At 37.5% G+C, this 26,036-nt stretch overlaps 1 protein-coding gene across 1 annotated transcript in view; it reads left to right on the top strand.

Moving 5' to 3' along the window:
- PDZRN4 (PDZ domain containing ring finger 4) overlaps nucleotides 1-26,036 on the top strand; it is a 355,118-nt gene that overhangs the window by 143,926 nt on the left and 185,156 nt on the right. The window lies entirely within an intron of this gene.

Here is a 26,036-nt window from a genome sequence, read left to right as displayed (position 1 = left end):
CAATTACTCCAGTTAATCTCAGTGAAACCAGCCCATGTGTTTCATAGTTCTTTGATTAACACAGATTTGTTTCCAGATTAAGAAAAAAAATAGCCAAAATGTCTGTATCAATTCATGTAAAGATATTAAGGATTTCTGGCAGCCTGATGGTACATAAATCTAAAAATGAATAATAAATTATATTATTATAGAATTTAATTATTTCAGCCCTAAAACAATACGGCAAATATTATAAAATAATGTACTCCTACTTATTATTAGCACAGGAATTTTATATTTAATTTCTTGATGCTAAAGCAGCTTCCTTGAATTGGAATCGGTACCAGATATCAGGGAAGCTGATCATATCATTCCGTTGTAGTAGAACAGCAGGCAGAGTTCAATGAGGCTTTTTATCTTAAATTATATTTTCAACTTGACCTCATTAAATTCTTTTCCTTCTGTTTGTCATTGTTAGGCTCACTATATTTCATATTTCCTCTTGGCCTCTTTACCATTTTAAAATTGTCCTTTAGAAATAACTCTGGCATGGAGAGTTCATTATTTCTGATAGTGACAACACATTGAATGCCCTAATACACTGATTTCATTGTGCCTTATGACCTACATTTAGAAAAAATTCAGGTAGATTTCCTAGTTGCTGATTATATTTTAGAAAAATCATTAAATGTCAAAAGCTATTTTCCTGCTTATTTTCAAATTTGTTTTTAAACCGTCTTTAAGGAGAGGAGTTGCTATAGTCTAGAAGAATGAAAAAAAATCCCACTTTTTTTGCCTAGATTTTGTTTTTTTAGAGTGGAAAAAATAAATAGTAAGTGGGGAAATTTTTTTCTCTAATGCATGACCTAAATTTCTGTGGCAATGAAGCTGATTTGTTTGTAAATATAACACCTGCTTCTGTGGATTTTTGTAGTAATTTATTTTTCAATGATTGTATATGCAATGTGGATGTAAATATATACTTTAAATATTTCACATAAGTATCAATGTGGGTATAATTTTGATTTGAAAATAAATTATTCTGAATAAAGTAAAGCTTTCCAAGCATCCTTTTAAAAAGAGAGAGAAAAATAAAAAAAGTGGGAGAGAAACATGACTGAAATATAATCAGATGAGCCAACATTATTAGACACAACCACTGGAAAGACCAAAGCAACTCATAATGAATTAAAAGAAAAGGGCCATTAAACTGGAGAATCCCAACAATCAAGTGGAGATGTTTCAGGCTCTTTAGGCATTACTGCTGGAATAAATACGTTATCACACTAAGCCTTTATGAAAGGCTGTTACATTTTTACCAACTTTAATTTGTTTCATTTTTGTGTTTAAAGGATGGGAGTTGCATTAAAATAAAAATTCCATTTGGGTTATTATCTCCCCAGCTGTCTGTACAGACCATGGAGCTGGCCAGAGAATATTCTCATTATGTGTGTCGAGCAGTTACTCAGTGATTGATGCTGCATTAATGCACGACACAGACGTGTTCCTTTTGTTATCGAATATTAGACAAATTAGTTCTTACAAATTCATGACCCACCCTCCCCCTCCTAGCCTGGGTGCCTTTCCCCTCCCTCTCTCACTCCCTACCTGCCCCTATGCCTTCTTCCGGGCCCCTGACTTGACTACCATGGAGAGGTTAATATTGCTAATCACCTTCAGTGAAAATGAACCAAAGCAGCAGGAGGACGGGGTTGACAAAGGAAGGGACAGAAAACAGGCAGTGGTTCTTCTAGTCCTACTATATAATGAGGTTCTGGTCATTTTCCAGGATACCCCAATGTAGTGATGACAAATGAATGTTTTGTTGTCCCAAATTAGTTTTCTTTCCCCACTTATATGAGGGACCATTTATCTTCTCAATTCCTTTAAACTTACTTTTGTCAGGATGAGGAGAGACGAGGCCTAAAAAAAATTGTGTTAGACAGTTTCCTTAGCACGAAGCAAGGAAGAATAGGAGTGGATATAACTCTCTTCCTCTTGCCCAAAATGTTTGCATTGGAATTCTTCCTGGAATTTAAGAAAAGGCAGTGCAGATATTAAAATAAAAACCTGGGTTCTGAGCATGATCAGTTGTTTCCAGTTGGATTATGTGTCATATATTTTTGTTTGGTTGTGAAAGATATGCCTGTGATCACCAAATGTTTAGAGTTGTCAAAATATATTATTACATGTATATATCTGGAAGAAAATATCCTGTGCTAAAACTTACTGTTTTCACATTGAGTCTTGAAGAGAACAGAATTCCAGTTGTACAGATGAGGACACTGAGGCACAGGAAGGTTAAATAACTTGCCCCGTGTTATATAGTCAGAGTAGATCTTGAACCTGCCTCTTGAAATTATATATTTGGTTTATAAATGAAAATGAATCAAATTTTGCTTCTTTTTAAGTTCTACAAAAGGAATTCCTGGGATCCCTGGGTGGCGCAGCGGTTTGGCGCCTGCCTTTGGCCCAGGGCACGATCCTGGAGACCCGGGATCGAATCCCACATCGGGCTCCCGGTGCATGGAGCCTGCTTCTCCCTCTGCCTGTGTCTCTGCCTCTCTCTCTCTCTCTGTGACTATCATAAATAAATAAAAATTAAAAAAAAATACATTAAAAAAAAAAACAAAAAAAAACAAAAGGAATTCCTGAAAATTCCTTTATGTATTTTTTGATGTTCTTAATTTGTTTCTAATACAGTAAATACTAATAGATATAAATATTACTATATTTATTTGATATTTATTGATGTAATCCATCTAATCAAAAGCTTGGTGAGCACTGAATAATATTTTTTAAAGATTTTATTTATTTATTTATGAGCGACAGGGCGGGGGGGCGGGCAGAGACACAGGCGGAGGGAGAAGCAGGCTCCATGCAGGGAGCCTGACATGGGACTCGATCTTGGGTCTCCAGGATCACACCCGGGGCTGCAGGCGGCGCCAAACCTCTGTGCCACCGGGACTGCCCTGAATAATATTTTTAAGTGTACAATTCAGTGGATGTTTGGGGGTTTTTTAGTATTTTTATAGGATTACGCAGGACATTTTTGTTCCTATAAAAGCAGCCCCATGCTGTTTGTAACTACTCCCCATTTTCCTCAATTTCCTCCTATTCACCTGTTTCCTATCTCTACGGGTTGGCTTATCCTGGGCATTTCATATGAATGGAATCATAAAACTCATACAGTATATGAAGGATTATATGTGGCTTCCTTCACTTAGCATAATGCTTTCAAGGTTCATTTCATTTCTTTTTTTTTTTTTAAGATTTTATTTATTTATTCATGAGAGACACACACAGAAAGAGAGGTAGAGACACAGGCAGAGGGAGAAGCAGGCTCCATGCAGGGAGCCCGATGCAGAACTCGATCTCGGGTCTCCAGGATCACGGCCCTGGGCTGAAGGCAGACGCTTAACCGCTGAGCCACCCAGGCATCCCCAGTTTATTTTCTCTCACATCTTAGTACTTCATTTCTTAAATTGCCACATCGTATTCCGTTGTGTGGATATATCACATGTTTTTTATCAGTTGATAAACATTTGGATTATTTCTACTTTTGGCTATTATGAATTGTGCTACAGTAAATTTCTGTGCACAAGTTTTTGTGTAGGCATTTGCTTTCATTTCTCTTGAATATATACCTAGGAATGGAATTTCTGGGTCATATGGTAACTCTGTATTTAACCTTTTGAGCAACCACTAACCTGTTTGCCATAGCACCTGCACCAGTTTACATTCTCCCAGCAGTGTATGGGGTTCCAGTTTCTCCACATCTTTACCAACAGCTGTTATTATCTGTATGTGTGTTTTATTATAGGCATCCTAGTGGGTACGAAGTGGTACCTTGTCGTAGGCTTGATTTTCATTTTCCTAAAACATTGAACATTTTTTTCATGTGTTTCTTTGCCATTTGTTTATCTTCTTTTGAAAAATGCCAATTCAAATCCTGAGCATATTTTTAAATTAGGTTGTCTTTTTCTTGTTGAGATGTAAGAGTTCTTTACATATTTTAGATATATGAGTACCTTATCTCATATATGCTTTGTAAATATTTCTCTCGTATTATGGATTCATTTTCTTATTGGTATGGTTTTCAGCACAAAAAGTCTTAATGTGGATGTAGCCCATTATATTATCTTTTGCTGCTTGTGCTTTTAATTTTATGTAGGAAATGATGACCTAACTCAGGGTCACAAAGACCTATTCCTGTGTCTTGTTCCAAGTAGTTTTAGCTTTTATGTACATTATTAAATTGTATTTGAGAAACCCTATAAAGGACTAATTGTGGTATAGACCTGATTTTTTTGTTTTTGTTTTGCCAATTATGTAAGTCAATTCAAAAGTACTCACCAAAGTGAGTCATTTGTGAATGACTGTTTAAGAAACATAGTGAAGATGCTTTCCTAGAACCGGATAAGTCTGCACTGAAGGATCTTGCTCTAATACAAAGCAACAGATATAACACAAGTAACTAACATATAAGGGAAAAATGTGACGAGGATAACATGAAAAGATTGGAATATGTATCTTGGGAAATCAGGAAGAAAGATCATCTGTAGTTGTGGGAAATGATATTATTCATGCTTGATTTGATCTTTAAATAAAAATCATGGTATGGCAAACTTTCCCTGCTTTGTTGAAGACCTTGGCCATCACTGATTAGTTGCACTTGCATTGTGGTTTCTGGAGTGGTCAGGATAGCAGACTCTCAGGATTTTGTGCCAGAGAGCGCAGTTCTACAAACGCTTATTGGCAGAGCACTGAAAGTCCCTGAGATGGTTACAGGTAGTCTGCTAGGTTATGACAATTATCCTAATAATATTCAGATATTATTTGCCTTTTTCATTGTATTGACATTGTGCTGGTTATGCAGAAGCAATGGTGGGTAAAACCAGCGTGCATTAGCATAAATCAAGACAGCACCACCAAACTATGCTAGTAGTCATCGTGTCAATAAACCTGTAACAGCTCTCATTCTGGTGCCTCAACAAGATAGCACAGGACATAAGAATTGCTTGTAACTAATTTTGATGAATGTTTACAGGCAAACTAGATGAAAAGCTGTTAAAGTGCTCAAAGTAGATTTAAAAAGATACTTTCAAGGGTGTAAAATAACCTTGTCAGTTATAAAACCTTACAAACTTGATAAACTTCATTAGGAAAAAATGCTACAGAGGCATCTGGGTGGCTCAGTTGATTAAGCATCCAATTTTTTATTTCAACTCAGGTCATGATTTCAGGGTCCTGAAATTGAGCCCTACTTTGGGCTCTGCACTCAGTGAGGAGTCTGCTTGAGATTCTCTCTCTACCTTTCCTGCTACCCCTCCCCGCCCAGCCTGAGCTCTGTCTCTCTAAAATAAATGAATAGAGTTTTTAAAAACAAGGAAAAAAAATGCTACACAGTGACAAAAATAACAGGACTCCAGAGGAAATACAAATGCACTTTACTTGTTTCTATGTTAGGTAGCAATAGCTCTCCTAGGCAAAGCAGCTAGGAGCTGCTAAAAAGAAGCTGTAAGTGAGTGGGGGATTCAAATATATAAATAGGTAGAAAAGTAAGAGGAGAATAAGGCACAAGTCAGTCATTTGGAGAGCATTCAATTATTTTTTTCAGCATTGTTGAAATATAATTGATGTGTAACATTGTATAAGTTTTAGGTATACAATGTATTGATTTGTTACATGTATCAGATTATCAACTTCTAATGTACAGTATGGAGAATATCCAATATTACAGGTGGATTAAAGTAGAGGAAGACTTTTAAAATTTTTAAAGGAATAGAGATGAGGAAAGAGAGCTGGGAAAGAAATGATATGGAAGCTAAGGAGGAGGCTTATTTTTAAAAAGTAAGTGTGGTGGGGGCACCTGGATGGTGCAGTAGGGTCAGCACAGGATTCTTGGTTCCCACCCAGATCATGATCTCAGGGTGGTGAGATGGAGCCTCACTTCAGGCCCTGTGCTCAGCAAGGAGTCAAGGAATCCGCTTAAGCCTCTCCCTCCCTCCCCCTCTGCCACTCCCCCACCTCTCCTCCAAAATAAATAAGTAAATCTAAAAAAAAAAAAAAAAAGTCAGTATGACCTTTGTATCTGATTATACCTAGTAGTTCCATTTAGATAAATTCTGAAACGGTGCACTGGATTTAGCAAATGAAAGCTACCTGGCGAACTCCATATTGACAGGCCCAAGGAGCAGTGGTGATAGCTCCTATATAGATTTGAGAGTACAAAGACAATGAGCATGGGCTCTACTTTTAAAAATCATGGCTGTGAAAGAAAGGTGAGTGAGGGAGAGTGTCACCCTGCAAAAGGACAGAACTGTCAAGAAAGTGCTTTTGTTGATTTAGATGGGACAGCCTTACGCATGTCAGAAGCTAACAGTGTAAGAGCCAGTGGCAAGGGAGTGGTGGGTGATTTATTTGGGTGACTGGCAACTCCTATTCTACTCAGGATAAGAGACCTTGAGTTCTTTTTATTTATCATGGCACTCCTGGCCCTGATAAACTTATTGTTGTCAATTCTTTCTCTTTATGTCTTACAGCGCTTCTGTTACATGGTTTAAACTAAACTAAAAAAAAATTATTTGAGAACAAAATTATTCTAGAAGCTTATTAGGGTAATGCCTCAATTAACAGGAAAATCAGCCAATTTAAGAACCCCAATTTTTGTCTACACTTTTCCTTTTATATGAATGAAGAAGTATGTGGGCATGAGTGATTAGGAATTTAATTTAAAGCCTACTTCAGGGGCAGAACAGACAATCAGTAACCATTTATTATGTGCTTACTCCCAAAGATAGGATGATATGTGTTAGAGTTGATACAAAGAATTATAGCACATGGTCTTTATTGTCATGAAGGTTGCAATCTGAGGATAGGAAACTACATGAAATGATAGCTAATGGTGTGACAATATAAATGATAAACAGTAAAATGAATGACATAGATTAAATGGAAAGGAATTTGGAAAAGATGGCTAACACTGCGTTGGGTTGTTCAGAGATAACGCCTTGGGCAAAGTGGAATTTAGCAAATACTTAGATTGGATATGGATCCAACATAGAGAGATATAAAAACATAGAAAAACATTTTAAGGGGTGCCTGGGTGGCTCAGTATATTAAGCATCTGCCTTTGGTTCAGGTCATGATCTCAGGGTCCTGGGATTGAGCCCCTCATCGGGATCCAGCTCAGAGGAGTGTCTGCTTCTCCCTCTCCCTCTCTCTCTCTGTCTGAAATGCATAAATAAAATCTTAAAAAAAAAAAAAAAGAAAGAAAAGCATTTAAACTGGAATGGAAATAGTACTTACTCATGAATTAGAGACTACCATTTGTTGGTGATATACTAGGTGTTTTAATATGCATAATCATAATTTAATGATGTGTGAAGATGAAGAAGAATAGGATTTACTTCAGATGATTGAATGCCCCATAGAGATTGATGGGCTAATGGTTTGGTTAGGACATTAATCAGACAAAATGCTCTCTTGTGAGTGCGTGTGGGCATGTGTGTGTATGTGTGTGTGTGTGTGTATTTTTGTTGTTGTTGTTCTCCTTGGCATCTGAATTCCCTTCCCATGTTTGGGGAACATAAGAATATTGAAGGGGGCAGACCTTGCTTCTCTCTATACAAGTTGGAAAGTCCAGATACTTACTTCCCATTCCTCTTGCAACAAAAGATGGGGCACAGACAGCTTTGACCAAGCAGAAAACTTATCTGAGACTTGGAATCAGGAGCTAATTGCCTTTGTAAATGAGGCATCCATTCTGGCAGTGGAGGTAGACACACCCATTCACTCTGGTGGCAATGGCAGTGCACCCAGTATCGATTTCTAGCAGTGTTGGTGGCAGGAGATAGCAAACTGTGGCATGCAGTAGTGGTCAGTGGTGGAGGAAGCAGTGTCCTCCTCAGATAGTTCAGCAGCATGATTTGGGTATGATTTGGCCTTCCGGGCTTCCCCTCTTTCATGACTGTTCTCAGCCAGGTTCTCTTGCCTCCCCGGTAATTCTGTGAGCAACTCCATAATTTTTTTCGACAAATGCCCTTTCTGTTTTAACTGATTAGAATTGTTTTCTGCTGCTTGAAACCTAGAGTTGTGACAAGGGAACAAGTTTAGGGTGAGATGATGAGAGCTTTTAATGTCAATATGAGGTGTTTCAACCTTAATCTATCAGAAGTTCTCAGTATTAAAGTGTTTAGAGCAGGAGAACATTACCTAGGGGGTGCTTTATGAAAATCCATGTCATTATTATGTGGAACAAATAATTTGAGTACTATGGCTGAAACAATGATAGTGGAGAGTCAGGTCATATTAACCAGGGAGCTTGTTTGCAGAAGCAGTTAGACAAGTTGAGTTGGAGTAGATGCAACCAATATATAATTAGGCAATAGCAGTCTGGGATTGGGCATAGGTTGAAGAAGAGAGAGTGAAAACTTTAATAATAAGGTGGATATGGGGACACCTGGGTGGTTCAGCGATTGAGGGACTGCCTTCAGCTTCCTGGGTACCACATGGGACTCCCTGTGGGGAGCCTGCTTCTCCCTCTGCCTATGTCTCTGCCTCCCTCTGTGTCCCTCATGAGTAAATAAATAAATTCTTTTATTTATTTTTTTAAATAAATTCTTTTTAAAAAAGGTGGATGTGTTTGGCAGGGTCAGCTGTTCTAGGCAAGGGATTATTGCTCTGGTGAAGAATTGTAGAGCATTGGGCTTCTATGTAATCTGCCCTCACATGCCTGAGTGCTAACACATGGACTACACATAGGCCCAGTGGTTCATTCTGATGGTGAATCTCTGTTCTTAGCCTTGCTTCACTTACAACATCTATTTGCATCTGGGCGAAGAAAGCAAACGTCTCCTGAGCAGGATCCAAAAGATCATTAAATAAGTCCCCTCCTCTCCAGTGCCCTACCTCACTCCAAATGCATTTACCCAGGAGTCTTTTGTCTAGAAAGGAAGAAACAAAACAAAACAAAACAAAACAAAATGCAAAAAGGATAGAAGCAAATACTGGCTACCAGGCTTAGCTAAAGTGATTCCTGTATTTTAGATCTAAAATCATGGCACTACCAAATAAGAGCTAACATTCAGTTAGGATATGAAAGAATGACATTGCTCATTCAGGACACTCTTCCTTGACAGTCTTATGAAAAAGTTTAAAACTACAAATTTCTGGATCTTCTAGAGCAAAGGGCAAGTCATATTGTATTGCTAGAAGATTTCAAGATGTATTCTCCCATTATGGTAATGTAGTAAAATGAAAGCGAGGTAAATTCCACGTTAGCAGATGCAAAGTGCAGAGCTGTAGGGGAAAAAGCACCATACTGTTTAGACTAGAGCCTTGTTTTGCCTTGAAGATTTTCTTGCCCCATCTCTGTCTCAGTTTCCTTCTCTCCTAAGTGAAGAGATTATTGAGGGCCCCTGGTGAAGAAATTGAGAAATTGAAGCTATGGTTCGGGGGAAAATAAAATTGGCTGTGGGAGGGAATGAACAGATGATGATGCTGCAAGATGAAATTACAGCCTTCACAGCAGAAGTTGAGAACAGTTGCTACTTTCCTTAAAGGTCATTACTCATGTTCCAATAGGAATGGGGTGGTGATGGCACATTGAGAACCTGTTGTCTTTGTCTAGGGTGGGCCCTACCCTTTTCTAGCAGTTATCTGTTTACCTTTTAATATAATTAGGCAGACCAGATTGGTATTTAGTCTTGTTCTGACAACAGCAAATTAGGCTTAACTCTTTAATTACAATGAGAAGGAAATCACCTTTCTGATATCCTTCAATTAGCTCAAGCAGCTGTTAAGTTATAATTAAAATTTCACATGGATCATTTGAGTTCCTGGAATGTTTCCATTTAATAACAAAACATTTGCATATATGCATTCGGTTTTCAGCAACCTTTTCAAATCTGTCAATGGTAAACCAAGAACATTGATACTGTATTAAACAAAATCTTTGTAGTCTTGGAAGCAGACAGCTGGGTCCCACAAAATGAAAAATGGAAATGGAAGACAGTGATCAAAAAGTATTAGTGCCTCCAAGTTTTCTGGAGCTTGTTCAGAGAATTAAACTTTCATTTCATTCATATTTCTCCAAGAGGGAAGAAAAAACTAACCGGGAAAGAGTGGTTACTTGGTGCTTGACAAATGAATGCCTGCATTACAACCATCCCATTATTCAATACAGCAACAATCACCCTGCTGTGTTTTTATAAATAGATTCTTGACTCCAAAGACTTTCAAAAATATAAACGTGAGAAGAAAAATTACATGTGATAATTCAAATATTCCCTTTTGCTTTGTTTCTATTTGATTCTGAGAAATGAATTGACAAAAAAAGCATACTCTGAAGTTGCTCTGGCCAATATCTGATGCATCTGTGGTTTCAGCAATGCGTGTAAGACCAACATAGAAGAATAAACATATATGAAATATACTTATAATTTAGATATTAAAGGTCTCTGAAATATAAAATGCTGACTAGATTAAACAGAATCCAATTGAAAAATGACAGGAATATATTTTAGAATATGTTTAGAAATTTGAATTTATTGAAGTTGAATGGCAAAAAAAACCTGATTGAAATATAATTTGTATATTCTGGCTTTTAACATTAGTGGAAGGAAGTGAAGAAAGATTTTGTAGGTTAATAACAATATTGGGAGGTGATAGGCTTTAGAATCTATACCCAAGGCCTTAAGCTATATTTAACAAGCTGGGATTCTATTCATGCTTACTCATTGATAGCATATATTGACAAGTAGATCTCTGTATTGGCTAAGAATCTAATGTCCTCCCCACCGTCAGTCTGTAATGTATATTATTGAATTTCAACCACCAAGATAATTGTATCCCTGGAAATTAAAGAATGCATGCAGAGAAGGAAGAGAGATGCAAGAGCAATGTCTGGTATCATAATTATACCAATGTGCACACTTTTGGGGGCTACCAGCTGTTATCAGCACATTTTCCATCTGCCTTTACTAATTTTATTATGACCTTTTAGAACCCATTTCATCTGGTAGAGAGTTGCCTCTGACACTTTCACTGAGTCAGTTTTATCTTTGAACAGCTAAAGGGAACAATGAGTAACAAGTGTCATTCTAACCAGAAGAAAATACTTCTGTTGGGACACCTCATTGTTGAGTAATTTTAAGATTCATTTCAAGTACTTAGGTTTACCACCGCAAAGCCACAGGATACCTTAGGGAATCAGAGCTAGATATAAACTCTCAAGCAGTTTTCAATTCAGAATTCTTTAGTCTGATTCCCATATCTAGAAAGATATACATTCATTTTCTTTCTTCCCACCTGTATTCTCTTTCTCTCCCTCATTCACTCCCTCTCCCCTCCCTGACCCCCACACAACATGGAGACTATAATCTAAAATAACATCATTTAGAGCACTTACTACGAGCTGTAGTTCACTTACTGTGAATAAACCATTTGTTCATGCCCAAAACCAACTATACATTCCTATATACATCATACATAAGAGGAAACTGAAGCCAGAAAAGGTTGACTATAAATCATGTTTATAGGTAGCAGGACCAGACGTTAAATCTATTTGTGTCTTATTCTAAAACCCCCACTCTCTTAACCAGTAGGGTGTTATATTCATTCATTCATTTGAAAGTCTTAGACTTTCCCAAGGGCTAGGAATACAAAGGTGAGCAAAATGGACAGAGTCCCTCAACTCATGGAGTTGACAATATGTGGTTAGTTCTCTCCTTATGAATTGATCATTTATCAATGAGCAATGTCGGCGCATTCATAGACTTTTGCCCTAAGCATATGCTGTATGTGGTCTTCAGTGCTGCGGCTGAGGCCTGCAATAATGCGGGAACTTTTTGAATTGTGTCAGGAGGCAGCGCGTTGAGTTGTCTCTGGTGGCCATGTAAGCCTTGGCTAGCTATTTGGGAAGCAGCAATTGCTATACAGCCACAGAATGTTTCAGAACCCACCCATGAGACATGCAGGATCAGTTTCTGAGTTGATCTTGGGATTTCCCTGTTTTCTAACCATCTGCAGCCCACCTAGCCACTCACAAAGGGAGGAATACCCTAGCCAATTCCTCCTGGTAAGTAAAAGAGTAGGCTACATGAAATAAAAGGAAAGTTTTGATGCCTTTCACTCCCCCCACCAAAAAAAAAAAAAAAAAGAGTGATACTCTATGTACTCTGACTTTTATCTGAGGGGAAAATCAGGAGTGAGCCAGGGAAGATGGGAAACACAGGACAACTAGCAGATCTGAAAAAAGTTCCATTGTGAACAAAGTGAACTTGCCAATTTGTCATAATGCCTAAAGGGAGTTTGTTCCCTTAATAGGCTTTGATATTGGAAATATGAGTGTGGGAAATAGCACAAAATAGGCAAAAAGCACAGCTTCAAGATCATAGCCATTTGGATACCAGGAACCTGTAGGCCAGCAACACTCCCATCTAGTTATATATGCTGAATAGAAGAATTATGCTCGGGATTGGTGGAACTCATACAGTTCCCTGGCATAGAAGGGGAGTATTCTGATTAAACATTATATTCTGATGTTTAACCAAAAATTTTCCCAGCTTTCCCTCTTATTAATGTCACCATTATTATTACTTTGCCTCTCTCTCTTTTTTAAAGGTTTTATTTGAGAGAGAGCACGAGCAGAGTGGGAAAGGCAGGGAGAGGGAGAAGCAAACTCCCCTCTGGGCAGAAAGCCCAACTCAGAGCTTGATTCCAGGACCTTGGAATCATGACCTGAGCCAAAGGCGGACATTTAACTAACTGAGCTACCCAGGCACCCCAATTATTTTGTCTCTTATTGAGATTTTGCAATGTGCCGGATAATGTCCTGTGCAATTCCCTTACACTTAATCCTCACACTTACTTTTCTTCATTGTACAGATGAGGAAACTACAGTTTAAAAGAGTTAATTGACTTGTCAGTGTTCCGCAGCTGGTAAGGGGCAGACTAGCAGAATTTAGGTCCATCTGACTTCAAAGCTGCTTACCTTGAACTAATCTGAGTCACGTAAAGGCTGTCCTGCTCCAGCTCCTGTAGGTCAACCATATATGAAACTTGCATGGATTTAAGGACTTTCACTGTATCTTATGTTGTTTTTTAATTCTAAAGCACAGATCCACAGATTAGCCTATTTTGTATAGATAACTTTATCTCCCAGTTGCTTGAGGGTTTCACATGCTAATTTACAGATTTTGAGTCCATGCCAAAGCTCTGTTATACTTTTGGTTATACTTTTGTCTTTTACTTAGTAGAGAATGTTTTTTTCTTTTGAGTTTCATTACTTATCATTTCAGAAATAACTAAGCCTTTAATTATTTGATTTATTTAAATTATTTAACTTAATAATTGAGGGTCTGCTCATTTAGGACCCTGAATATATCCTGCCAGCCCTTTCTGGCCTGCCAGGTCTTGAACACCAATAAAAAAATAAATTTATTAAATAATTGAGGGTCTGTGACTGATCAGTCTAAGAAAGGTTGGATTAATGAACTACATGGTGGTGACCTAATGTACTATTTAAGACCCCTTCTGACCCTGTAATTCTTATATATATATTTATTCCTAACTGTGCAACTGGGGAGAGCCAACAGGGTGGCTAAGTTGGTTAAGCATCTGCCTTCAGCCCAGGTCATGATCTCAGGGTCCTAGGATTGAGCCCCACATCAGGCTCCCTGCTCAGCGGGAAACTTGTTTCTCCCTCTTCCCCTGCCTCTGTGATCTCTCTCTTTCTCAAATAAATAAATAAATAAAATCTTTAAAAAAAAATAATGTTCCTGCTACTTTCTTCAAAAGCAGTTTCAATCACCAAATCTCTAAAATATTTTTAAAAATTCTTTAAAGTGTGGGCCTGGTTAGCCATATCATGGTAGAGTTTGGAAATGAAGTTGAAAGACTAGAAATCTAGTAACTAGGTACTTTAGGTTAGAAATAGGACCATTCTATAGTCCAATTTCGACATTAATATATTTACTGATTTGCTCGCCTAATAACTTGTAGCTTTCTCTCACAAAGACCATCTGGAATAGGCAATTCTCATTTGGGGTTAATAAACTAAACCCTTGCCAGGCTAAGACCCACTGTAAATTAAGATGAACAGTCCAATGAATAAGGTATCTTGCTTTGTGTGGTAGCTTTCTTATAGAAGTTTTGGGTGACAGTTATTTTTCTTTTTGTAATCATTTCCGAGAAGCAGCAGTGGATTCTGCTATTCAAAGGAATACTTGATGAAGGTTTCCATAGGGGATAATCAACATACGCTTGCATGCTGGTAATTTCTAATTCTGCTACTTTTTGGTATTTATGGTAAGCATCATTCAGTATGGCAATTCTAATAACAATATTTGATTAGCTCTATGAACTTAGACGCTATGCCTTGTACTGTTGTATTTCTCCACAATACCTAGCACAGAGCTGAACATTATAATAAATATTTAGAGAATTGCATACACGTATGTCAGAAATGTTGATTTATTTTAAAGGAAGAAATATCTGTAAATGCAGTCATTATAATGGTGCCGTATATTTCATTTAAGTGCTAAATTATATATATAAAGGTATTTAAAATACCTTTTAGGCAATGCTTAGATAGAGAGCCTTTTCCTTCATAACACATTAACTATCACCTGGGGAACCTTATACGGAAGTGGGGGCCTCACCCTCAGAGACTCACTTCCAGCATATTAGGAGAGGGAATAAGATGCAGGCATCTTCAGTTTTAAAAACACCACAAGTAGGGATCCCTGGATGGCGCAGCGGTTTAGCGCCTGCCTTTGGCCCAGGGCGCGATCCTGGAGACCCGGGATCGAATCCCATGTCGGGCTCCCTGCATGGAGCCTGCTTCTCCCTCTGCCTATGTCTCTGCCTCTCTCTCTCTGTCTCTCTCTGTGACTATCATAAATAAATAAAATTAAAAAAAAAAAAAACACCACAAGTGGGGACACCAGGTGCTCAGTTGGTTAAGCGTCCAATAGCGTCCAATTAGATTTTATCTCAGGTTGTGATCTCCGTGTCATGGGATCAAGCCTTGCATCAGGCTCCACACTCAGTGGGGTGTGGGGAAGAGTCTGCTCGAGATTCTCTCCTCTCTATCCCTCTGCTCTCTTTCTCTCTCTCTCTCTCTGTCAAATAAATAAATCTTTAAAAACATCACAAGTGATACTATGGTACAAAGATGAAAGCCACTAGTTTAGGATGACCACAACCAGCTCTCTAAAGGTTATTAAGATGTCCCACAAAATAGGACATTATGTAGAGTTCTTTGGTCTATTTGGTTAAAAAAATAATGAATAACACTAGCTTTTTATTTCTCATAAACTAAAAAGACTAAAGGCATAATTGTTACATTAGTAGACTACTTGAAAAATGCTTGATTAAAAATTACCCTTGTGCTGGGGTGTCTGGGTGACTCAGTTGGTTAGGTGTCTGACTCTTGATTTTAGCTCAGGGATGATCTCAGGGTTGTGAGATGGAGCCCCCCATCACGCTCCACGCTGGGCTCGCTCTCTCTCTCTCAAATAGATGAATCTTTAAAAATATTACCCTTGTGCATATAATAGACAATAAGACAGGGAGAGCATGCAAAAATTGGCATTCTGAAATATCTAATGTCCACTGACAATTATCTCCCTTCTGTTGCACAAGGTTTTCTATGTAACTGCAGGATTAGGAAATTAACAAAACAGAAAAACAAAAACAAAAAAAGCCCAATTGTTCCAAAGAGCTATTATATATATATATATATATATATATATATATATAAATTATATATATATCCATATGAATATATATTCATATTATATATATAATAACATAATATGCATATGGATATATATAAAATTTATATCTATACATACATATATAATATATACAAACACACTTATGGATATATTAAGGAACTTTATGATACAGGTTTTTCTTTGACTCTAAAGCATAAGGTATTTTATTTGGTATGGATACTTTCTTCTTCCAGTTGCATGAGAAATTTGTGGGATGCCTGGGAGGCTCGGTGGTTGAGTGTGATCCCTAGTCTGGGACTGAATCCCAGGTAAGGCTCCCTGCAGGGAGCCTGCTTCTCCCTCTGCCTGCATCTCTGCCTCTCTCTCTCTGTGTGTCTCTCATGAAGGAATAAATAAAATCTTTAAAAAAAAAAGAAATCTGCATGCTAGTTTATAGATTTGCATGTCAGCATACAGTTTATAGTCAATAATAATAACTCAGAAGGGGGAAAAGTATAGAACGTATATAAATCACGAACTTAATACAAAATTAACTTTCAGTAACCTTTTGAAAAATTTAGACACTATTCCATTTGATTGTAATGGAACGTCATTGGACATGCTAATGAAATATATTCATAAGGTTTCCTTCGAATATCATGTGTCAAAAGAGCAAAATCCCTGCACAAGCCTCACTTTTGATTTTTACTCAAAACATGTAGAAGAGGAGGCCTGTCTGAATTGGTATCGAGCTTGCTTGTTATGAGTTATGGATGTTTTAGCAATAAAATTTGGCTTTCTGGAACAAATGGATGTTCAAACCTGATTTTATTAGTGTGGTTGAACATTGTGGAACTAAAACAAGGAAATTTCTGCATATTGCCACAATTTGAGGCCATACGGATCATAAACTTTTCTATTTATATTTCACTGGTGGACACAAATGGCATTATCTCATCAGGGAAAAAAAGGGGGGGAGGCAAGGAACACACAACTTAAGTTTAGAAACTGTACATCTTGTTACTGAATGTCATATAAAGGTGATGCTTTTAAATAGAAGGCCTCTTGATTTAGTGCTTTTAATGCACAGAGGAAAGGATATGCAGGACGCATCATTAGTGTAACAGGGTGAAAGGGGCAACACGCTGCTTCTGTTAGTCTGGGAAGAGGATGAATCTGATTCGGCTCTGATGTCAGAACCTCCATCACCTTTCTCACAGATGATGTAGATTTTAATTGTACTCGGGGCTGACTCGCATCTCACCAGCCCCTACGTGACATTGAGATAGATGGAGCCATTTGTTGGCATTATCAGAGCCAGCTGTGTGCTTGGCTGCAGCTACAGTAGGCATTCTATCTCATGCATAATCCTCTCATTGAGAAGAGATCACAAGCATCTGAACCATATGGCAAATAATTTTATTATGATCAAAAAAGGACTCTTGAAGCTAGTTAAACAGAAGAGTCCTTGAAATTCAATCAAAAGAAGTTTTATTTTCATGCGCACCATCATCCTAAATTAATTGTTAGTACTGCCACAATCAAAGAGAACCCAGACCCCCCCACCCCCCCGCAGAATGGGAATAAACTTAAAATTATATTGCCTGCAACTTCCTGTAGGCCTCTCCGTTTTGGTGAATTTATTTGGGTCCATATTAGAGAAGAGAATCTGGATTTCTAAGACCAAAGCCAGCTCCTGATTTTAGTAACAATAATAATAATATCAACAACAATACCTCTCCAAATGCAAGAACCCCATACCAAATGAGCAAGCTCGAATTTAGGTCCTCGGTGCTCTTCTAAAAGCCACAGAGATGGAGGCTACTTTTTTTTTTCTTAAGGGGAAGTAAAGTCTTAAAAGGAAGAAAGAAAATCTATTCTTTCACAGGGTCGCCTAATGATCCTGTAAGTTTAGCATACATCTTCAAAGGGAAGAAGCAAACTTGTCTTTTCCACATGGTGGGATTTCTAGCACATTGTCAAAGAGACGCATGGGTCTCCATAGCGAAGGCGTGTAATCCGCTGCCCTTCTGTCCAGGGAAGTGATGGGAAGCAGCTGTTCTAGGACAAGCTGGGCCCTGGCTAAAAGGAATTGTGTGAGGTTATGGCTAGAGGTTTAGTTGCTGCATCTAACCAGAATTGCTCCTAGCTCTCATATTCCTGCGTTAATTGTGACTTTTATTAATCACAAAGGATGTTTCAAAACTCCAGTTCAAATGTTGCAGGGCCATAAAACAGCAACTTGCCTAATCTTACCTTGTGTATGATGTGTATGTTCTGTTCTTTTATTATGATTTTTCTTTCCAGAGGAAAGTATATAGATTTGGGCCTTAGGGCACCTGTTAGTGATGTAAAGGCATTATCAGCAACTTCCACACCACAGTTTGAGAACATAAAGTATCACAGGGTCCAAATGGCAACAGCTGCCTTATCTAGAGACTAGTCTTTTATATGGTATTTTATTGACAAATAATAAAGCTAGTAATTGGACTGGGAGAGGACTATAGCCACCTAATTTACAGGAACCTTAATTTTCTGCTACTAAATGCCTGAAGCAGCTTTTTGTTCTTATCACCCCCTCATGACTAAATCAGAGTATCTGGCTGAACTGTTAAAATGGTTTAAAATATATTTTTTTCCTTCATTATTTAAGAGCATGTTTGAAAAAAAAAATGCTTACAATGAAATATGATACTGATTCCTTAAAAAAAAAAAAAAAAAAAAAAAACACAAAGCACCATGGGATCCTGATTGTAAAGCCAGGATGCATTTGTCCAGGAAGCTTTCTTCAGTCCCTGTCCCCAGCAAAGGGAGGTGGAAAAGAGCTGTGGTCCAGATAGAAAGGCAGGCGGAAGAGCTCCCAGGAGCTGCCAGGGGCAGGCTTTCCACATCAACAAAGTAGTAAACATGCCCATCTCCTCCTTCTTCCAACTTTCTCATCAACTTAGCCATTTAAAAAAGAAAGAAGAGAGAAGAAAAAAACAAAATAACTCTATGGGGGCTGGTAGTAGATGTTGTTACAAGTTTAGGATCACATTTTTTTGTGGTCTTCCCATCCCTATCAGGATACAAGGAAGACTCTGGAGAGTTGATGGCTCTCTGACAAGGAGAAGGCATTTTGGGCCTTAGAGTTTCACGCAAGGGAGCTCTGTTAGTATGGAACCAGCAGTATATTGCCCAGCCGGATGAAATAAATGATTTTGCCTGCGATAATCCTGGAGCTTTCTAAGTGTTTTGGTGTTTTGCCCCCAGAAAGAATTACACAGGGCTGAATGATTATTATCCACGATATGCTTTCTGAAAGTTTTCGCTAAGTGGCGGAACCACAGCCTTTGATGTCATACTACATACTTCATAGGGATTTTGCTGGCAATGAAGGTTGTACATAAATAATGGATGAAGAGGGGTGACAGGGCCTGAGCACTTGGGGCCTGACAGATTATCTTGTGATGTATTACAATTAGATATGCGTGAGTGTCACTTCATTTATTCAACTAGTACGAGTGCATAACTCTTTGAAGGTAGATTTATTAAGAGCTTTACTCATGTCTTTTCAAAATTTAGAATTGATTTTTGAGCATCTCTAGCAGCTTTCTAAATCACCTACCTTTATGTTTTTTTTAAGTTGGAATTTTGGGGAGATCTTTACGAAACAGGTTAAATATTTGGTTGTATATTTTATTTGTGCTCAAGGCAGTTGCTGGGATGACAGATCACCTTGTCACCAGCTGGTCACCAGACCGAATGGGCCTTCGGGAAGAGAGAGCAGAGGACTGTCGTGCAGGAATCATAGGTGCTGGTCGATGATAGATCATGGACGCCGTAATAAAGAACAGTTGTTTCCAGTAGAAATCTTGTATATGTGCATTCCAAGTAGGCATTGGCATATCTGTTTTGCAAAAGAGATGCCAAAGGGGAGAAAAATATAAATTGTGGATGTGTAGAAGTATGTTAAAGAGGGCCCTGTTTCTAAATTAGCCAAATCAAGTTTTTCTAGCCCCCCGTGGATAAAGTTCATAAATTAGCAATGCCCCAGGTACCCAGGCCCCCAGGCCCTAAAATTGTGAGGGCAGTCACAGTTGATTAGAATTTTACAATATCTCTGACTCACCTATTTTTTACTTGAAAACTTAAATTTGCATCCAAAGTTTCTGTTTTCTTTAGAGTTCAGTGACAGGAGAAATAATAGAAGGTACTGGGGAATGGCTAACAAGAGATTTACTGTACGGACCCAAAGTTTCTAGCAAACTGGTTTTCCATCTTATCCTGGATCATGTTAAATCAGGTCATTGAGAACTTATTGTTCATGTGAGCACATACCATCGTTTCTGGCATTACTGTGTATTTTATTTTAATTGCACGTTTACTCAAATAAGATGTTTCTAAAATAATCTACGTGATTGCAAAAGACTCCAAACCTCTCTGGCCAGAGGGACTCTCACCTCAGAGGAATCAATTCTGAATTTGGTGAGACCCTCTCGAATAATCTATTATTGGGAGATAAATTATTTTGATGCCCTCTGCTTGTGTACTTTTTGGCGAAAGGAAGTGTATTGTGGGACGGACAGCAAGTGGCTACAAAGGCAGAAGGAACACAGGCAGAAATCTCGAGATTAAAATTTTCTCATCCCCCTTTAGAGTCCAAAGCAGCCTCTCCAGGGGTCTGAATAAACAAACATGCTTGTCACCGTAGGACAACTTCTACATTCTCCAGATAAGGACTCAGCTCAGTTTGGGGTCAAATTATACTAGTAGCAAAGCTGATCAGAGCAAACAAGGTTTCGAGGATTCACTCACTCTTGTAAAAGCTGATTATAATTGATGAACGACCAGCTTGCTAGACCCTGACAGGCTGGTTGCCTGGCCTTTGCTCTCTGCCAGTTCAAGCCTTACAAGTGTGAAATAGCCAATTACTGGAATACCTATTGAAAGTAATAGGCCAATGAGCAAATTGCTACTGTGGGACACCGTGGCAGTGTAGATGGAAGGAGGCCAAGATAAAGTTCTGCCTTGAGCAGCTGCTCCCACCACAGATTGCTAATACTATTGGATGACCAAGAGATGAGAGCAAGGTATTTTCCCATTCAAACTGCAAGTGTCCTGCCTTGTATTGACTTAAAGTTTATGATGCATGATACCATCTTGTTACCCAGGTCCTAATTTGCAGAAATAAATCCTCCTTTTAAAAGGTAGTTAAATAGGTAATAAGGATAGTCACGGCCATAGATTTTGTGCAAAAGCATTAAATACAATTTTTGCAGGGAATGAAAAGTCATATAGTGTGCAGAGTGTTAATACTTGCCAGCCATTTGCTATTGACAGAACAATTTATCTTGATAAAGGACAGTGAAAAATTCCAATCTATTCACTGACATCACATTATCAGCAGTAATATATGACTGCATCTAAATATAAGGTTGAGATCTGATACAGCTGAGAAGTTCCTGGTAATTTTCCTGTAAATATATTGTGTACTGGACAATGAACAAATGACACATTTACCATGTAATTGGATAACCTATTTTTATGTGAAATTTTAAGTTTTGCTGTGTTTAATGGAATATACCATAATGTTTCCTTTTAGAGGTAACCTGTTTCCTTAGTAAGACTTTTAGTGATAAAATGGGTATTACTGGCTTTGACAGGGGACAAAAGACAGACAAAGAAAGGTAAATTCTAAAAATCCACATAGAACAATAAGTCCTCTCAGTATTTACCACCAGAAGAAAATTACCTTAAAATTTACTAGAAAATTTTAATTATATTGCAATTATTACAATAATATGTATCTTTTTCATGATATTGGAAAATAGTGAATTGCTTTTGAAATGGATGTGCTTTGTAAATTGTTCCAGCAGAAGTCTGAATTATCTAAAATATGCCTGCATGGGTCAGAATGCAGTAACACCAAGATGGGGTGACATCGAGCTTCAGTGGTACTAGAAAAGGTGATTTAGACCTGGGGGGAGCTGTTTGAGCTCCATCTCTCCCCAGGTTAGAGGGCATGCAAGCTTAGCTCAGTGAGAATATGGGAGGCAGAGTGTAGATAGACACAAATCACCTCTCTGTTTCTATGTACACTTTTGCCCTATTTCCCTGAGTACATGTAATTGTGTGAGTCTCAAATAAGGAAGAATTAAGTACATCATTGCATAAGATCTGAATCTTGAATTTATTGGTAAAAAAAAAATGTTATGTTCACTGGCAAACCTGCATTAAATGCCCACAGTGTCTTATCAGTGCATTTTCCTTCTTCCTATTTGTCTTCCCTGAACAGTTTGACAAAAGAACTGAGAACTTGCTGTTATTGGCATAAGATAGCTTGGAAGGAATATATGTGTTCCATTTTGGATTATAGCTCTGGAAAAATAAAAATAGTTTACTATTTCCAGTGTCTCCCCAGCCTATTTTCAAGAAGATTTGAGGAACCTAAACTTAAATTAAATCATAATATGAAATCTCTTATTTAATTATTAAAAACAAATGAAAACAAAACAAAAAAAATGCCAGAACCACATCAGGAGGCAGAAGGAGTGATTACTACCAGGCTCTTGAGAGAAATATTTTACCATAATTGGCACTGAGTTTGACAATCTGGTTTTGTGCCTGCTAAGACAACACAAGAAACTTGTATGCATCATAGTGTAGGAAAAAAAGTATCCTGTCCTCTATTTCTAATATAATATTCTAATGTTCGCTGGAAGCACCTAAGTTACCTCAAGACTTGATGAGCAAGACTCTTGGTTTCCCTCTTTTTCTCACTCGTTTTGGGTGGGGAAAAAGAGTAAAAAAAAAAAATAATCCTGTTTTCAAAAATCAAGGTGAAGAGAAAAATCAGATCCATCCTCACCACTTTACTTCCATCGGCCACAAGGTGTCGCTGTTGAAACCCTGACCTGCACAGTTTGTTGCCTCCCAGTTTGTTTCCTCCCAGTCCACCACTGGGATTAAAGTTCTTTCTGGTCCAGAATCCTGATGCAGGACACAGTGGTTTTCCTGGAGAAAACGGTATCATTCTGGGAGAGAGCTAGGTTACTGGACCTTCCTCATTGAGTTGTGTGAAGATGAGTATTTGGTAAGGTCTACTAAATGATATACACACACTCTTCCAACAGAGGCTGCTGCCTATGTTATTATCATTATTACTCTTCAGATAACTCAATATAAGACCACTTTGATCCTGAGCACAGGGCACAGACCTGCCTTCTCTCTTCCCTTACCTGTAGGGTTCCCTTTGGAGCCTGTGACATCTTGTCAGCAGATTTCAATAGAAAATCTCTCAGTCCATTTTCACAAGATTCCCATGCTATTTGTCCCTACAAGGGAGGTTGGGATCTTGATCTTTTCCATCCAGGTGCTCCTGTATGTCCTCATCTTCTTCCTAGGGACTAGCAGTACAGGTGGGAATAAGGGGCTACTCTTGCCAAGAATGTAAAGCCCCAACCACACACACTTGAGTAAGACACCTAGAGAACATGACAGCCTCCTGGTTTTATATCTATATAACCAAGAGAGATTACTCAGGATTCAATTGCAGAAGCAATCTTTAAGGTAACTTTCCACTTTTACTTTAAAGAAAACCAGTGTCAACTCTTTTTAAGTGTCAACGTCCCTTTTTTATTTACTTTTTATTTTTCTTAAGTTTTATTTAAATTCCAGTTTAACATACAGTGTGGTATTAGTTTCAGAGGTAAAATGTAGTGGTTCAACGCTTCAATACGACACTTGGTGGTCATCACAAGTCCCCTCTTTAATCCCCATCACACATTTACCCCATTGCCCCCACCCGCCTCTCCTCTGGCAACCATCAGTTCTCTATACTTGAGAGTCTCTTTCTGGGTTTGCCTCTCTTTAAGTGTCAGTTTCTCTTGCTAAAAAGTGTTATCCACATTGTATCCACTTCCTGTTATGAGAAGATTTTCTGGGAACATAATTTTCTTCTCTTATAGTTAAACTTTATAACTAATTTATCATGGAAAAAAGGTATTGAGCAATCTAATGATTCTATTATGACGATGAAATGAACTTTGTAGGGAGAGAAAATAATGTTTCTAGATATTATAAACAGTACCTCATTTTATCTGCACAGCCTTCAAAAGAAGTAGTCTTATCCCCGTGTTTCAGGTTAGGAATCCATGTTCAGAGAGCTTATGTTATATACCTAGAAGTCATGTGGCTTGCACATATGGAAACTAGAACTCAAACATTTAATCATTGAATAATTTTAAGAGTTGGATTTCCTATGCAATGAATTTGCTGAAATCTTTAAATGTATAAATCTGTAGATTCTCCTAGATTTTTCAGTTATACAATTATACTGTCTGCAAACAAGATTTATTTTTCCCTTTCTAATTCTTTTAGCTCTTATTTTATATATTTTATGTGTACAAAGTATATGGCATTGTATGTATATACATATACACACACATATGGCATATATATATACACACACACAGACACACACATATATGGCACTGACTAGAGCTTCTAATGTAGTGTTTAAACATTACTATTACAAAAAGTAATGGCGAAAATTCCTGTCTTATCCTTGATTTTAGTTTTATTTTTATTGTTTTAAAGATTTATTTATTTATTTTAGAGAGAGAGATTGCTTGGGAGCAGGGAGGGAAGAGGGAGAGATAGAATCTCCAAGTAAACTCACCTCTGAGTGCAGAACCCAACCTGGGGCTCAATCCCAGGGCCCTGAGATCATGACCTGAGCTGAAATCAAGAGTCAGATGCTTAACAGACTGAACCACCCGGGCACCCCCTATTCTTGATTTTTTAAGAAAAAGCTTTCAGCTGGAGGGGAGGGGTGGGCGAAAGGATGGGGCAACTGGGTGGTGAGCGTTAAGGAGGGCACGTGATATAATGAGCACTGGGTATTATATGCAACTGATGAATAGCTGAACTCTACCTCTGAAACTAATGATACACTATATGTTGATTAATTGAATTTTAAAAATTAAGAAAAAAGAAAAAAATATCAATGACAATTCATATTAAAACTTATGGGATGCAGCTAATGCAGTATATGAAAGGAAATGTATAGTTAAGGGCATATATGGAGAATAGGAAAAAAAACAAAGAATGATTAATAGTTAAGTTACGAATTAGGGAAAACACCAATATAGTAAACTGAAAGAAAGCAGAATGAGGAAAAATAAAGGTGAGAGTAGAAATTATTAAAACAGAAAACAAAGAAATATTCAATAAAAGGAATATGAAAAAAACTAGCAAAGCAGACAAATTGTTGGCAATCTTGGACTAGATAAGAAAAAAAATATGGAAAGGTGGAAAGGATCAGTACATTTCTCCACGCAATTGATAAAGTCAGTATTTTATAAATATCAGATCAACAGAGTAAATACTAGATATATTCTTGATGAAATGAATATATTAATCACGCAGATTGGCTTAACAGTAAATTTAAGTCTTAACTAAGACTATAAACATGAACAAAATTGAATCACTAGGGAAAAACAAAAACCCACTAAAAAAATCAATAGCCACCCTTTTACAGAAGCTTTTTTTTTTTTTTTTTTTTTTTTTTTTTTTACCAAACTTGGTAATTTCTATCTTTAGCAAATCAGTGCAGAAAATAGAAAAAAAAAAAAAATAGTATACTCTGATGTCAAAAGCAAGCCTGGAAATGTATAAGAAATTGTAGATTATTAACAAGGAATGTTTACCCTAGAAATGCAAAACTGTTTTAGCATTAGAATAATCTTTTAATAACATACCTCATTAACAAATTGGTATTGCATAACTATATGTTTATATCAATGAATATTAAAAATTCTTTAAAATCAACATTTATATCAAAAATCTTTTAAAAAGAGGAAGAAAATTCAGTTCCTCATCTGTGAAAATATACAGCACATATCATTCTTAGAATTAAATGTTGAAAAGTGAAAGCTTTTTCTTTTTTGTGTGAAAGAATAAGAGATTTATTGTTTAATACATTCATCGGTACACAGGTACGCACACACACACTTATTTTTCCTGGAAAATGAATGATGGACATTCTGCCCATAAAACATGGGCAGTATGTTGGGTCACACTGTAAAGAAACCCAGGAAATCCTTCCTACCATCAGTTAACTGTCCATTAAAACACAACGGTTTCATGTTCTCTCCATCGACTTGCACCAATCCCTGACCTCTACTGTGGCAGAAACCTGAATTTTAGCCTGCTGAAATGTACAGGTCATCTTTCAGAAAATTCTCTTTAAAACATGGCATTATCTTTGGGGTGCCTGTAAAATTTTGTCATAATCAATTAGATAGACTCTTTATCTAAGATGTTCTTTGGGTACTCATTGTCCTTTTG

This window comes from Canis lupus, chromosome 27 (genome assembly GCF_003254725.2).
Source record: "Canis lupus dingo isolate Sandy chromosome 27, ASM325472v2, whole genome shotgun sequence".
NCBI lineage: Eukaryota > Metazoa > Chordata > Mammalia > Carnivora > Canidae > Canis > Canis lupus.
The sequence above is the reverse complement of the archived record's forward strand: the minus strand, read 5'-3'. Positions and strand labels throughout refer to the sequence as shown.